Below are 16952 nucleotides of genomic sequence, written 5' to 3' on the forward strand. Positions count from 1 at the left end.
TACGTTCAAAGCTAATAAATACTACAGAAAACAGTTCTTAGTGAAACGTTTTTAGTCCAAAAGGGCGTTAGCCCAAATGGGCTATAAGTCTCGAAATGGGATTCTGCGTCGTGCACGATAAACGGCGAATCACTTTTTAAATTGTTGCCACCAAATATTATAGTCCTTTTTAGAAATTAAATAATGAAGTATACATGTGTGTATGCATGTTACTCGCACTGTGGAAAACGACGGTATTTGGGGTTATCCAGTTTTGAATAACGTAGTCCTCCATCCAGGCATGTGCATCTGGAAACCTGCATTTTGAGTTATATATTTCATATTTTGTAAAAGTGTAATGAATTTATGATTAACAAACTCAACGATTTGAAACCAAGCAGTGGCAATAATGTACGGAATAAAATATTTTTGTATCCAACGCGCGAGACTGTCTATCGAAAATTCTAAAGATATTTTTTTTAATATTTTGTGATTTTGCTGTTTAATTCAGTTGTATGTGGGGTAAGTGCGAAGAAATTAATATTTAATTAATCAATTTAATACACAAGAATGTCAATAATAAAAAGACAAAAAAAAGTGAGTTTTACGAGCCATCTTTTACTAAGAAAACTGAATATTTAGATGATGAGCTGAGAAAAGACTGAAAAAAAAATAGGAAAATGTATGCCAACACTTAACACCGCATCTCGAATTCCACGCATATGCTGCGTTTATTTTTTTTCGAGTTTATTAATGAATTTTATATGGCGTAAGTTCAAAGAAAATGATGCTTAATAATGAAACTGAAAAAACAAACAAAAAAAAAAAAAAAAAAAAAAAAAAAACTAGGGTCTCCTAGCGCCCCAGCAAAAAACTGGCTGAACACTGGTAGTTTGGTGCGAGGCTCGCATGGAGTTTTTTTCGTGGTTTTCCCATCTGTAACGTGTATACGAGCCAGTTTCTCTTAGAAAGTCTTCCACGAAGGCATCTCTCCCGTTAGGCAGATAGCCTTCGAGTGCTTTATCGTAATCAAATAAACCTTACGTACATTACATTGGTATCTTTGCACTTCATTTTTCTTCGTTAGAGAAATTAAGCTATTTTAGTGAAACTTGTTTACATCTTTCGGCTGACACTTTGGATAATATTCAATTCGAGCGAATACATTGTGGAAGCACTCTGATGAGATTGAATTAACTTGATTTTATCATTCAGCATTAAAATGTTTCGAGCATTATTGTTTGCTTTCGCTTGTTATTATTTGAATTTGGAATAAGCGAGAATCGTTAGAATGCGAGATAAGGCAAAAGCGTCCTTTACAAGGCTTCAAACAAACTTTATTTTGCAACAAAATTAACTTGTATCTGGAACACTTGCAAAGGTACTTTTCAGATTTAAATGAATTTGATGCTCTTTTATCAAACGAGAGGTCAGAAATAGATGAGTTTGAATTAAAGTATTTAAATTTGAAACTCCAGTATCAAAATTTAAGTAGATTGATTAGCTTCATTGAATACAGCTGATCGCATGGAATGTTTTAGAAAATTTTAATGCCGAAAAAAAATCTTAAAGCTTTCAGATTTTACATTACACCCAAAGGGGCGTTTTTTTAGCGTTTTGTGGGTTACCTTTATTTATTAAATACAATGTTCTTCGCCCTTAAACTATAAAATTCATTTCAACAGCAATATCGCAAAATAATTTTTAAATGAGCATATCTTTAGAATTTCGGTTACACAGTCAATCTGGAGATCAAAATCTTTTTTTTCTCTGTACAGTGTTGCCATTGCTTGCTTTGAAATCCTTGAGTTTGTTAATAAAAAATCGTTAAAGTTTTACAAAACTTTAAATCGATAATAAAACAGATTTCAAATTTGGGCTTCCAGATGACCATATTAGGTGGAAACGTACGTTATTCATTATTTGATGGCTCTAGGTACCGTCATTATATCACATTGCGAGAAATATACATACATATAATCTTCATCATTTAATTTCTTTAAATATAATACAGGCCTGTAATATTTGGTGACAACAGTTTGAAAAGTGAACTGACATTTAAAGTTTTCAATGCAAAGTGCCAAAACGAGTGGGCTAAAAAAATGGATTAGCAGGAGTAAGTGCAATAGCAGATTGGTAAACTGCGAGCTTAGGGAGATCGTAAAAAAACGTGGGTGTGTGTGTGTATATGTTTGTAAATATGAACAATCTGAATCTACTTTTCACTTTCTGAAAAATAAATATTATCATGCGCTATACTTACATTTTTATTTCCTATTGCTTACATCAGCCACGATTACATTCAAATGGTAATTCTTACTGACTGTGTTTTAATTTCATTTGAAATGCCACTTGTTAGACCAAATTCAAGATTTTTGTTACTTTTGTTATGCAACTAAATTACTTTTATAAAGTTGAATTCACATTATATTCTAAGGAAATTCAATGTTACAAGTAGATAAAGAGTACAAAATTTAATTTACCTTTCCTGTGCTAACACTAGTTTATCCTAGGCGAATGAAATTCGCTAAGCTTAAATATAGCGTCCCTGTCCGTTATCATTGCATCTTTCCACATGAATAAGTAATATGAAGTTGAAAATGAATTTTGAGTAATTTTTAGAGATACAGAGAAATGATATTAAGTTCATTTACATATTCAATTAAACTTGCTCATTTTATAAATTAAAATGTTTAAAAGATTTTTCCATTACTCTTAAGTAGTATACTTTTTATGTTTTCATTCACATTCAAAAAGGACCTTAAACCAGTCTCAGTGATATATAACGTTTACGTAATAAGAAATATAAATACCATCAGAAACATACAAAGCAGTGAATAAAGTTAAAAAAATGCAACCTTTCCCTGAAAGGGAAATATTTACTATTTTGCTTTTCTTAATAAATAATGAATTTTTAATTAATAAAAGGGAAGTTAATAATTTTTCATCGCACATGTTGTTGAAACGTGTTTATTCAGAACTAATGTTGGTGAAGATATTGCGGATAACGCTTCTATTTTTCGGATAAACCATGTTAAATTATTTTCAGAATTTAAATATAACAATAAATTCAAATATGATTCAGATAAGATCAGATAAGTTTCAGATAAGATATTACTATAACGTTTTAAAGAAAACTTAATTTCGGAAATTACAGAAAAGTGCTAAAATTATAATTTTTGGCAAATATCACTCTTGCGAATGTAATCAATATCTTATGAATAAAGTGAAGAAAGCACATGCAAAATACTAAAGTACATTATTTCAAAGAATCACTATAAGAAAAAATCTGATGTGTACACCACATGACTTTCTTGTGCGGAATATTAAATTACACGCATTTTTTCTTGCATTTCGTTTAAACTTGTTGGATTGAATTAAATCTACTTCGCCGACAGCGTATAAACCGCAATAGAATTAATGCATTCTTTAAAATTCACTCTATTTGTTTACCATAGCGACACTCTAGCGTTCACTTAACAGTATTATATTTCGTTCATATTATAACTCAGAATGCACAAAATTTATACCATTTAAAGAATTATCTAATCGTTGCAACATGTTCTATTCAAATACTATAATAAAGCTAGAAATCTAGAAAAGAAATTAAGCAAACAAAACAAAAAGAAACAGTTTTTCACAGATAATTCAGTATTTCTCATTCAGTTAATTCCGTTCTCACTTCGCAACAAGGCAAAAATACATAAAAACTCAAAATATCTGTATTAAAAATTACGACGTAAATCTTAAACACTTATTTCCTCGAAAAAATTGCAGAAAGGATTAAGCATGATTTAATTCGCAATAATAAAGGAAGGCGTTATCTTTGTTGTTGCGAAGCTAATTTTCTCTAGATTGGCAACAAATCTACTATCCTGCTGTTTCAAATGTAAACAAGCAATGGCCGCCATCAAAAAATTATTAGGCTTAGCGGCAAATAAACAACTTTAAAATTGTTGATAATTCTAAAAATATTGCATACAGATTCTCTAAAGGCATAAAAACCTTAACCGGAAGATAAGAACAACATAATTCAATCATTTTGAAAGCAAAAAATGTACAATTTACAAACATAAAGCTTAACCGGAAGATAAGAACAACATAATTCAATCATTTTTAAAGCAAAAATTGTACAATTTACAATTGGTGCGGTCGACTGCAAGCAAAATACGAGGTGCACATCTACATGTTATAGCAGTCCTATATACAAAATTTAAACGTTCTGAGGCTACTCGTTTTTGAGTTATGCGAGATACGTACGTACACGTACGTACGTACATACGTTCGTACAGACGCCACGAAAAATTCTCTTCAGAATTCATGGAAAATTTAATTTTCTGAGAAGTGAGTTCAACATTTTTATGTTGCTTCATGTAAATAATAATTATAAATTTTCATTTTCCGAAATTCTGTATTGGAATACAAGTATCATGAATAGCAGTGATTGCCACTAAAATGATTTCTAATGAAATAACAGATATTAGCTTAAAAATTTAAAAACCTTGAAAGCTTTCAAATTTCTATATTAAACCCAAACAGGTGTTTTTTAATGTTTTGTGTGTAATCTTTATTTTATTAAATATTATGTTCTTCGCACTTAAACCATATAAAATTGAATTCAACGGCAATATCATAAACTATTTAAAAACAGCATATCTTGAGAATTTCCAATCGACAATCTCCACCGTTGGAGATAAAAATGTTTTTATCTCTCTTTACAGTGTTGCTACTGCTCGCTTTGAAGTCGTTGAGTTTGTTAATCAAAAATTCTTTAAAGTTTTACAAAATGTGAAATGGGTAATAAAACAAATTTGAAATTCAAATTTTATTCATCCAGGTGCCCATGTTCGGGCGGATTATATTACGTTATTGAAAATTTGATGTCTCTGGGTGCTGTCTATTTTTCACAATGCGAGAAACATACTTACACTCATGTACATTCTCCTTTATTTAATTTCTTTTCAAATAATACAAAGCGATAATACTTGGTGGCAATAATTTGAAAAATGATTCAGCCTTTTACAGTGATTCAACGCAAAATCTTCTTTCGAGAGTAATAGCCCTTCTGAGACAGCGCATCTCTTGGCTAAAAATGTAGAATATTTTTACATTTATTTATTAGTACATCAGAGACAGTCGCTGACATTTATTCCCTGTGGTTTCTCTGAGGTTCTCCTCAAGGTTAGGCGTAATTTCACTTGCCTATTTTCAAAGTATCCATTTTCTTTCCTCTTTACTAAGAGCTCTTTCGATCTTTTTTCTCGTATCTGTTAAATTACAATGCATAGATCTCTTGGGTTTCGCTTCTAGGTGTAAACTGCATACAGAATTGTACTGCCATACGATCGCTGCTGCTTCGCCTAAAAATTCTGAAATACCACGCCGCCTGCCCATCCAAAATCACAAGAAATGAATTTATAATTCCACAGCGTTATCCATTTTGTCGCGGTTGGATCAGTTAACTTTGACATATACATTAAGAACTTCGTTTTTTTGCACATGCTGTCCCTTGTTTTTAGGCCTCAATTTCTTAAATGAAAGTTTATTAAGGTGCTTCTAAATCGAGAATAATTGTTAATAAATATAATGCGAAAGCTTTTCTGATTAACTTTGTACCCTGCTAAAAATGCCTCGTAGAAACCCATAAAATTTGTTTACGGGGAATTGGCCTACGGGTACCCATACAGCTCTGCGGGTACCCGTAGGCCAAATCCCCGTAAAAACCCATAGAAAGAAACCCGTACGGTTGTACGGGTACCCGTAGGCCAAATACCTGTAAAAACCCATAAAAAGAAACACTTACGGTTGTACTGGTACCCGTAGGCGAAATATATCATATAGGTTGATATATCAACATCACTATTTATTGCATCAACAGTATTTTTTTTATATAATGCTAAATATTACAATGTTACACCGCAATAACTTTTTTTGTTGTTTTGAACAATAATTTACTAAATAAATTCTCCTGAGCATATGCGTTCGTTCCATAATACATTTAATTATATTCAGGAGGAGTAACTGTTAATTAAATATTTTAATGAATAGATATATGCATTATTATTCTCCAAAAGATATTCGATGGAGTTATAGTAAATCATTACAAAGATAGCTTTTATTAAACTACCAGATGTGCAGTTAAGTAGTAAAATAATAAATATCATTAATTAAGGCTTTCTTAACCATGCGCAGTAAGAGAAACTCTAGATGCATTGAGTGTACTGATCCGCAAAATTTACATCCACAATAGCATTTTTTGCGGAAATCCGTACAAGAGAATTCCATCTGGAATTCTATGTCGAAAAGTGTAAACGATTTGAATTTGCCCTGATGAGTTTATCTGCATGAGTCTTAATTTATTCTGCGTTTCCTTAGAAATTGCCCTTTTTAACTTTCATTCCAACTTCGTGTCATTGTCTTTATCTCAATGCTGATGACACGAGCAGACATACGTACGATGCTTGTGATTATCATATGAAAAGGGAGTATTTATTTAATTTCCTTAACACACCAGTTCCTTCGATTGTGAAGAAATGAATTTGCTATTTAACGGTAAAACTGCACGTGCGCTATTCTGATTTTATCGACAACAGCAAAAGTTATCGATATGGCAAAGTGAACCGCAGCTTCACTGTGGGAATTGTACTAGTTAGCTTTTGTATTGAACGAAATGCAATTATTCGTTTACTTCCCCGTGTCACATTATGGCTTTCGGATCACAAAATTAACTGCAGAATTTATTACTAGATTAGAAGATATAGGTAGATTCTAACATAGATCATCAAAGAATAATCCGTGTTTTTAATCTACAGAACAGAAAAATGTAATTATATGTTCGGAAACAGGAACAGATTTCATTTACAACAGATTTTAATACATACTCTTGAAAATAACCCGTTTTAGTCTCAAAAACGAAGCAGATATAGCTACATTTTTTCCAGCAAAGCAAATAATTATGCGCAGAAAATTGAGGTATGATATTACACCAAAAATTAATATAGCATAATTAATATAGCATTTCTTAGGGTACATAATACATTAAATTAGTTTCAGGTATTTCTCGTTTCGTGAAAAATTGTTCGCCACTACTTTATTTTTAAGGAAGATCCCCATTCGTATCCTTTCAGTTTATGGAGAAACAAATACAAGGAAGATTTTTGCTTTAACTGTGAAAAGAATAACATTTTTCAGCGTTTATTTCATATAAAGATTGTAGTAAGATGTGATTTTAATGCATGCAGGATTAGAGCAGTTTTATAGATGTTTTAATTGCCTATAGAAAATTGTACTTAAAAGAAAATGTGTTTACTCTAAAGTCTTTCGCGTCAGTTAGAGCATACGACATATGTTGACTTCCGACACTAAGACCGTACAGAAGATTTGTATACATAATAATCTGACTGACATAAATGATGATCTTCTCCCTCTTCAGATCGTTAATACAGTCAAAGCGTTAATACATTCAAACTGTTAATACTCCAAATCATTAATCCTTCAAATTGTTAAAACATCAAAACACAACGTGCTATGAACCAGGCGAAACATTTTCTGAAGTGTAATATAAATAGTTAAGTTACTGTTTTTAACTGATAGCTTGCCGACCAGATCCTATAGTGGTTAGGGAAGCCTACGGCTGTACCGAAGTCCCCGGGTTCGAATACAGGAGAAGGCCTGGATATTTATAAGTGTATAGTATCTTTGTGGCATGGAGGCACTCTAAATATATGGCAAGCAGAAAGTCCTCTCGTGTGTGGTTCCTCCCGCGGGTTAAAATTGCGGTGGAAGTAGAAGTCCAACCTCCTGGAGGCTCTGCCAACCATTCTTCCATGAAATACATGGACAAGACAACAACACCAACTGATATCTTGAGTCGAAAGCAATAGAAATCAGTTATCGTTTCCATTAAACAAAAAGTATTCCGATCATCCTATTACTGTAACAACTTGACTGATGTAAATGATGATCTGCACTTTCTCTCTCTCTCTCTTACACCTTTAAAAAACAGTGTTGCTCTAACTGCGAATCAGATGAAGTATTTCCTGTAACGTTGCATGGGTAGTTTATCATTTTCAATTTATACTTTATGTCGGAAAGCAAGAAAAAAATTATTTATAGCTTGCATTTAACAAAAAATATTTCATTCATCTTGTAGCTACTAACTTCTGATCAGCCAAGATACCAGCAATATCAAGATAGCAGCTCTCCGAGCAAAACGTTGCACACGGAGATCTTTCTGTAAGCTAGTTCAACGAGTGTTCATCTCTAGGAAAAGTTGCGAAATTCGACCGTCTCAAGCGCAACCCTGGTTGGCATTCTGCCAAAATACGTAGCGTATTCGGAAACTAAGTACCGTTTCATTCTAGCGCCGTCGCAGCGCTGTGGTAGGCGTCCCGCGCATGCGCACTAGTCTTTTTTGTTCACTGACTTTCAACTGTCGCCACTTTGATTGCTCTATGTTGTTTTTTCAGTTTGCTGTGCACATTCAAAATGTTTAAGACAATTAGTTCTCCCGCTGACTGTGAGATTCGTGCCGTGATTAAATTTTTGAACGCGAGGAATGTTAAACCGGCCGAAATTTATCGTCAAGTGACAGAAGTTTACGGTGAATACGCGATAAGTGATGGAATGGTGAGAAAGTGGGTAAGAATGTTTAATGCAGGTCGAACAAATGTCCACGCCGAGGCTCGGAGTGGTCGGCCTTCTGTTGTCACCGATGATTTGGTAAGAAAAGTTGATGAAGCAATTCATGAGAACAGACGCTTCACAATGACAACTCTTTCAGAGGCATTTCCACAAATTTCATGTACTGTTTTGTTCGAAATTCTGTCTGACGTCTGACCGCTTGAATTATCGCAAACTGTGTTCCCGATGGGTTCCAAAAATGCTCACTGATGTTCACAAAACAAAGCGACTTCGTAGTGCCCTGACATTTCTCATGCGGTACAGTGATGAGGGAGAAAACTTTTTAAACCAAATTGTGACAGGTGATGAAACTTGGGTGTGTCATTTCACACCAGAATCGAAACAACAATCGATGGAGTGGAGACACACTCATTCTCCGAAAAAACAAAAGTTCAAAGTGACAATGTCATCACAAAAAATCATGTGCACTGTCTTCTGGGATAGGAAAGGCGTTTTACTGACTGAATTTCCTCCCAGAGGTGAAACCATTAATGCGGCGCGACATTGTGAGACTTTAACAAAACTAAGGCGTGCCATTCAAAACAAACGAAGAGGAATGCTCAGTAAAGGAATTGTGTTCCTCCATGACAATGCTCGGCCCCATACTGCTGGTGTCACTCAATCGTTGATTCGACAGTTTCATTGGGAGCAGTTCGACCACCCGCCGTACAGCCCGGACTTGGCGCCGTCTGACTATCACTTGTTCCTGCACATGAAGCGCGAGTTTGGTGGCAAGCGCTTTGGATCTGACGATGACACGAAAAATGCTGTGGAGTCGTGGTTATCGAAACTGGCGGGAAGTTTCTTTGACGATGGTATACAAAAACTGGTCACCCGCTATGACAAGTGTTTGATCATTGGCGGAAACTATGTTGAAAAATAGACTAAGACATGTATTTTCATGTAAAAATAAAATTGGATTCGAAAAAAATTGTTTTACTATTTTTTTTTTCAAAACGGTACTTAGTTTCCGAATACGCCTCGTACATAGACTTGTCCAAAAGGGGCGATATTACTTGCTGCGCCGTGAAAAAGGTCTTCTTTTCTCTGGGACGAGCTATGCTGGAGGGAAAGAAAGTCCCCATCCTTCACACCTATTTTGAGAATAATTCGGTCCGAATGGCGCATGCGTGTTTGCGCTCATGGTCGCGGATGAGGCGGTCGAACTATACCTGTGATGTATTTCTAAGCGATAAGACACAGCAGATATTCGAGACAACAAAATACAGATTTCTGGAAACGCTGTCCAGTCCAGCCAGTTTAAAAAATTGGATTCTAGATAAAACAATTTCTTTCGTGATCCGGAATGTTGTTGTTAGTGTGGTATTTGCGAATAATTCAGCCAGTCAGCAGATACGTAAGGAACGGCAAAAAAAACCTTCTCGTAGTGTGGGCTAAAAGGACTTAAGAGTTCAACTTACTAACGGATTGAAGTTGTTAGCATTATTTAGAAATGCATAAATCTGAATCAGCATTACTTATTTCGTAATGCGTAATTTGAATGCGATTCATCTTTCTCATACTCTTTGTTGGTAATTTAAACATTTTTTCCCTGACTTGCGCATTTTATACGAATTCATAAGCAGCGCCGGTGCACGCCTGCAAAATAGCTGAAGTCACACCTCACCCTCCTTTTTTAATTTTTTTATAGGAAAATTAAGTTTTAAAGAAAGCATTTGTTGTTTTTTTAATAGCTTATCGAGAATAATTTATTTTTCTGCATTTCATATTTACAATTTTTTTTAATTTCTTTTGCATCTATCTCTTGACAGATTTCATTTTCAATGGCAATCAATGCTAGATTTATGAGCCTTTCGTGCGATATAGTTGACCGTAAATAGGTCTTGATCAATTTTAATTTGGAGAATGATGTTTTGCTACTACCAACACTAACATAAATACTAAGTAGTATTCTCCAATATGATCTTCAAGTTTGGGAAGTATAAATTATTTGACACAAGTTCAGAGTTTGGAACGTGTAATTCATACTGGCTGTAAAAATGTCTTTCGAAACTACTGCTTTGTCATACTGGTGTTCTGCGTTAATATCTTTATTGTCATTCGACTATAACAATTTTTCTAATTTACTGTATTTTATTTTCAAATTTGCATTACCGATTTCTGAAAAATTACCCCGAAAACTAAAATTATCACAGTGATTTTGCATTGCATCAAATCTTTCAATTAATTATGTCCAAGAAATATCCAAAATTCCAAAAAAGATATTTATCCTAAACTTCTCTTCTGGAGATTGAGGGAGTTTGTCGGTATGTTCGTAATCGAAATGACATTTCTTTTTTCTTCGTCGGACTTCTTCAACAGTTTTAAACTGTGGCTCTCCATCCACTTCTTCACTAAGTTCTTTGGCTTTCTCAAGAATACTTTTGTAATTGATGTCACTTCTATATTCTTCAATGAATGTTTTTAAGTTACTTATTGCCTTTAATGCTAGTGTAACAAGCAAACTCTTTTCTTGCAGTCCTTTGCTGAAAGATTAATTCTGTTAAGCAAATCATGCCAAAATATCAAGGAACAAATCAATTTATAATCTTTGATTTTGGCACACTGACTTTGTGCTTCATGTTGCACTTCTTCTGAAAAACATTCACCTTCGGATATTTCAAAAAGAGCGTCATAGATTACTCCTAGTTTATATTTTAAAGGTCGAATGGCTTCAATTTTGCTTTCCCATCGAGTGTTTGAGAGGTGTTTTAAGGTTAAACTGGAAATGCTTTTCAAAAGAACTGACCATCGCTCAGGAGAAGAAAATACATTGTATAATTCTTGAATTGAATAAAAAAAAATTTTTAAGAAACCTAACTGTATCTGCATTCATCTTTGCTGCATCGTTAATCATTATATTTAAACTATATAAAGGAACATACAAGGAACATAAAATGCGCGAGGATTTATTTTTAAGATATTATGTTGAAGATCATTTTTCTTCCCTTTCATATTTGCGCACTTGTTATATCCCTAGCCTCTCATACCATCAAGGGGAATGTTTCACATTTTCAACATTTCGGTTTCTGTCTCCCATTACTGTTACTGTTTAGGCCCTTACCTGTGGAATCATCAACTTTAATAAGGCCTAAAAATGGTCCTTGATTTCTGATACTCCATCATTGCAAAGGACAAAACGTATGACGACATTCATGTTCAGTTTTGCTAATATCAGGAGTACATTCTAAAATTATATAATAATACTTGGCTTTTCGAAGAGATAGTAAGATTGTCTCTCTTATACCACTGCCAATAATTTGCAGCATTTCATTTTGACTCTCTTTGTTTAGATAATAACTTTCCTGCTGCTACCTTTAGGTCGTAATACTCTTTCTATGTGAAATTCCACAACTGGGTCGAACTTTGCAAAAATTTCCATTAATTTTAAGACGTTACCGTTTTATTTTTACAACAGCTCATTAGATGAACCTCGAAAGGCTAAATTTTGGCTGCCAAGAAATTTTGTGATCTCAATCAGTCTTCCTAAATACACTTGACCAATGATTTTGTTTCATTTTTATGCATCTCTTGTGTTTGGGAATCAAATGTTTTATTCTTCAAATTTTTCTCAAGCGCTTTCCATTTTAAGAAATATTCCATATATGCTCTACTAGTCTCATGCCTATGCAAAGCTTTAGATACATTTATCCAATCATTATAGCTTTCTACGAGGCTACTGCTGCCAATCGGTGAAAATATCTTGCAACAGAATCAAAAAACATAATTGTTACTTATGGAATACAAGTATAATAGCCATGTAAGGGGAACTAATTCTCCGTTTTCCATTTTTCTGTTGTAATATGTATCACTAAATTGAAGTCCATTTTTACTTTTCGGATGCATTAACTTTTTTTTTTTTTTTTTTTTTGAATAGGTTCCCATTTCAGACAAAGTCATTCTCAATTTATCGCTAAGAGTTGGCCACTTTGCAGGATCATCAAAATCAATATGAGGAAAGGAGTTTTCACTTATGCCAGCCAGTCTCTTCTATCGAATTATGTGGGTAATCTTTAACTTTCGATTCATTTAATTCCATGTTTGGATCATCATTCCCTTCCTTTGGAGTTTCATCAGTTCTTTCAATAACTTCATCCAATGTAGCTGATGCTCTTTGGCTGGATGATGTCTGTTCTTTTGTAATTGATTCTGATGCTGATTCAATGTGAATGTCATTTACATCCGAAGTAGTCTTCATCTTCTTTATGAAATGAGACATTGCATCTGCCTACTTCTGAAGGTCAGCATCTTTCTCAGCTTTGCGTTTATGATTCTGCGCACGGGATGGTTTCTTCTTTGTTTCTATATTATCAAAATTTCACACTCAAATTTAAATTTAAAAATTCAATTTTAAATATTAAATATCCAATCTTTCTTTTAAAATAAACCATGGCATCTGCTAAATATAGGATACAGATGAAAAGTAAACAAAAAATAACTGAAGATAATGAAAAACAAAAACAAAAAATAAAATATCCTTTATCATAACTTTTTCGAGCGCCTGGTGAAGAATTAGCATCTTTCTAACAAACGATAAGGAAACGTTTGACCGTGTGAATGGGTCAAACTTAAATTCTTGCCAAGAGCTCCGTGTACAATGACCCCGAAACCTCTCTCTCCCCAAACACCAGCTAAGTCTTACCTCAATCCATCTGTATACCACCACGACAGCAGCACCGAAAATAAAACAAACAGATACCAGCTCACGGCGAACGTTAAACACATAATAATGCCCCTGTTAACATCCCCCCAGTACATTCAACAGCTTTATGTGAAGTTCTCGTACCCCTGTACAACATCTTTCTTTTTGATGTTGCACTGTACTATTGCATTACTTTTTATTGAATTATTGTGAAATTCTAATGCTGATTTTTGTTTATTACAATCATCAATCTGGTAAATGCTTCTAATGTTTTATTGTAGTGTTGTTATTCTTTATAATATATCACCTGTCAACAAAAGACAGATTTGTAAAAAGCATCACAGACAAAATCGCAGATGTTTGGACATGTGATTCATAGACCTCCCCCCGAAAAAAAACTAAAAATTTCACTTCTCCAAAATTCTCATCAAGATGGAATCAACAGCTGCTGTCGCGGAATAGCGGAAACCAAACGGTCCGATTTTCCCGATAGAAGAATAAAACCTCTAAAGTCTTAGCAACAGATAGAATCATCCTCGTGTGGTATTTTGCAGTTCAATTTTCTATGTAATTACTATTCGTAAATTTTGAAGAAACAACCATTAAAAATATCCCTAAAATTAAATTCAACATCTGAAATGCCTTCTAGTTGAGCGGATTTAGATTTTCTCCAAAGAACGAGAGGGAGGGGGTACAATGCGTACCAGGCACGTAATCGGAAAATTTGAAAGAGCAAAATGTTTTGTTAATATACAAAAAATATATGTTTACAACTGGCATGAATTCTACTGTGTGTTGTAAACTCAAGCTTAAATGACCAATGTAGACTATTCTGTTTTTAGCTCGAAGGAACTAACTAAATTTTGAAATTTCAACGTTAACGAGAAGGACAAGGTGTTGTCCTCAGAGGATACGATGCAGCATTCCCCAGCAGGGTACGGGCGAAGTCCCAGAAGCCAACTTAATATTAAAAATCTAATAAAGATTTTCAACGTTTTACGAAAATAACTGAATATAAAACTTCAGTTCTTTACCTCGGCCCCCTGCCTACGGCTCTAATGGGGAAGCTCCTTAAACGGCTTTTTATATTCCTTTTGCGTTTCTGTACAAACACGTGCACGAAAACACCAAGATGCTTAATTGGGAGTCTAGTCATTAAATAAATTATATAAACGTTGAGAATTTGGACTTAGACCGATGCTACCACGAAAGAGGAAAATAAATCCTCTTATGCGACTTTGAATTTTCGTCTATGCAAATCTTGCCCCCCCCCCTCTTTAACTCCCGTGAAGAAAATAAAAAGTTGGCACCTGTGTCATTCTTACATATAGGGAAATGACAAATGTGTTCAAATAACAAAGGCTAATCTATTTCCCTGCTTCCCAACCTCAGAAAAATTTTCTAGGGAAAAAAAGCAGTATTTCACTGTACACATTTTAAATAAAAATATAATAAAATCGGTTAATAAGGATAAATAAAAATTATATTAAGTAAAATAAAATAAGTACGTACTTCATCAAACGGATTTTTCTTTTCCAATAGTAGTAAGGTTATTTTACATCGAAAAATTTTTTTTTTTGCCAACCACTCAATAAACACGCAGAATGAATGCGTAGATATTACATAACACGTGGCTTTCTAGACACACGGAAAATGACCATTATATGGTACTAGGTGCTCAGAAGGGTTATTTTGAATAGTGCACAATGTCTGCATGGTAGTCGGTGTACGGTATTACCTAGATTAAACTTGCTCGCAGCTTGAATTCCCATGGCTTTTGGAACTTCCTTGTGCAACACTGTACCTAACGACTGATGGTTGGGTGGCAAGGTATTTTTGAAAGCTGGAGAGGAAAGGTGAGGGGCGCAAGCGTCCATGATCCCTGTCCTGTGTAGCATTCAAGGTACGTTTATTTTTCTTCCTCGGTAAGTGCACATTCTTTTGCATCAAAACAAAAGAAAAAAAAAAACCCTCTGTGTCGTTGGCTGGTCCGTGCCCTTCTCTTGCTCGGCGCCTGCCTGCGAAGAATGCCTTGCAGGCCCGCTTCCGCCGGCCCTGTTCATAGGACTAAAGCAACCACTTCATTTCTTGTAGTGAACGTTTCCATTTTCTCGTAATGAGTTTATCAAATGGAAGGATTAATTATAAAGGATTGATTATAGAAGGATTAATTATAGAATCTTATTGTGTTTATGAATATTTTGTAAATATCTTTAACCGCTTCAACACGCTATGGTTGAAGTTTCTGGATGGTCATAAAGTGTTATTTCTTAAACCTAATTTTAACTGAAAAGAAAATTACAACATGAATTCATGTAATTATATTTGTACCGAAAAGTGCAAAGATAGGAACTGTACAAAGTGAAATGAATATATTTTAATTTATCATTTAATTAAAATACATTCATTTCACTTATTCAAATTCTGAACAAATATGAAAGCAAGTCTGACGTAGATTGTAAGGAACGATACACACACAACGATACACAATTTAATATTTTTTCATTTTCATGTCGCAAACAAAATGGAAAAAAATGAAAATAATAAGTCCACCTAAAATGTAATAATTTTAAGTTTAAAAATAATTAAAAATAAGGTTAGTTAAAATAATCTTAGTTTTAAAACCTAAAATTATTACATTTTTGTAAATATTTTGGCTAATCGATAACAAGTTGCCTTACCATTGGAAAAACCTATGAAAATAATTACCCAATAAAAATTTAACTTTGCATTCTAGATACTCCCCCCCCCGTAAACAGAACGGGCTAGTTAACTCTCAATAGCATTTCAATATTCATCACTCAATTCATCTAACCGATTTATGCATTTGAATAGCTACGAAGGCATTTTCTAGAAAAGAGAAAAACGCTGAAGCATATTAAATAATTCGAAAGGGAAAGAAACTGAATTCTGCTACAAGAGGAGAAAAAAGTGATTAAAACAATTTTAAAAAATCTGATGTGTACACCACATGACTTCCATGTACAGAACATTAAATTATACGCAATTTTTCTGCGTTTCATTTAAACATATTGAATTAACAGTTAACGAATTTTGAATTAAATCTACTTCATGGATAGCGCATAAATCACAATAGAATTAATGTACTCTTTAAAGTTCACTATAGACATATAGAATCTAATATTTGTTTCAAGTATAAATTTTACCACTTATATTGTTACCACTTATATTACCACTTATATTGTTGAAATTATTTTTTTCGTCTCGTACGTCAGAAATGTAGCGTCTACTACGGGAGAATGGTTCGTCATATGAAACCTGTTATTCATGCTTTAGGTTTCATTTTATCTTTAAAGTCAGTATGAAAAAAAAATTAACGAAAAGTAATGTATATTATACAAAGGTACAGACTGTTTTGTAGAAGTTAAACTGTTCCTAGATGTTTTTTACTGCCATCTGAAATATAGCTTGCATTTAAATAAGTATGAAGAAAACTAGAAAATATTCCTCCCCAGTGTCTGATTTTAAAAAGTATCAAGAGGAAACTTCGGGGTCTTAATGATAGGCGAGAATGTTTTTATGTATTGTATCTGATGGAATGAAGGAAAATTGTGTTACTTAAAGTTTGTAAGTAATATTTAGATGCTACATGTGCTTTTGACTGGGAAGAAAGAATGAATATAGAAAA

The sequence above is a fragment of the Stegodyphus dumicola genome, chromosome 2, assembly GCF_044657685.1.
Source record: "Stegodyphus dumicola isolate Sdum_Otavi_A_Nest chromosome 2, ASM4465768v1".
Classification (NCBI taxonomy): domain Eukaryota; kingdom Metazoa; phylum Arthropoda; class Arachnida; order Araneae; family Eresidae; genus Stegodyphus; species Stegodyphus dumicola.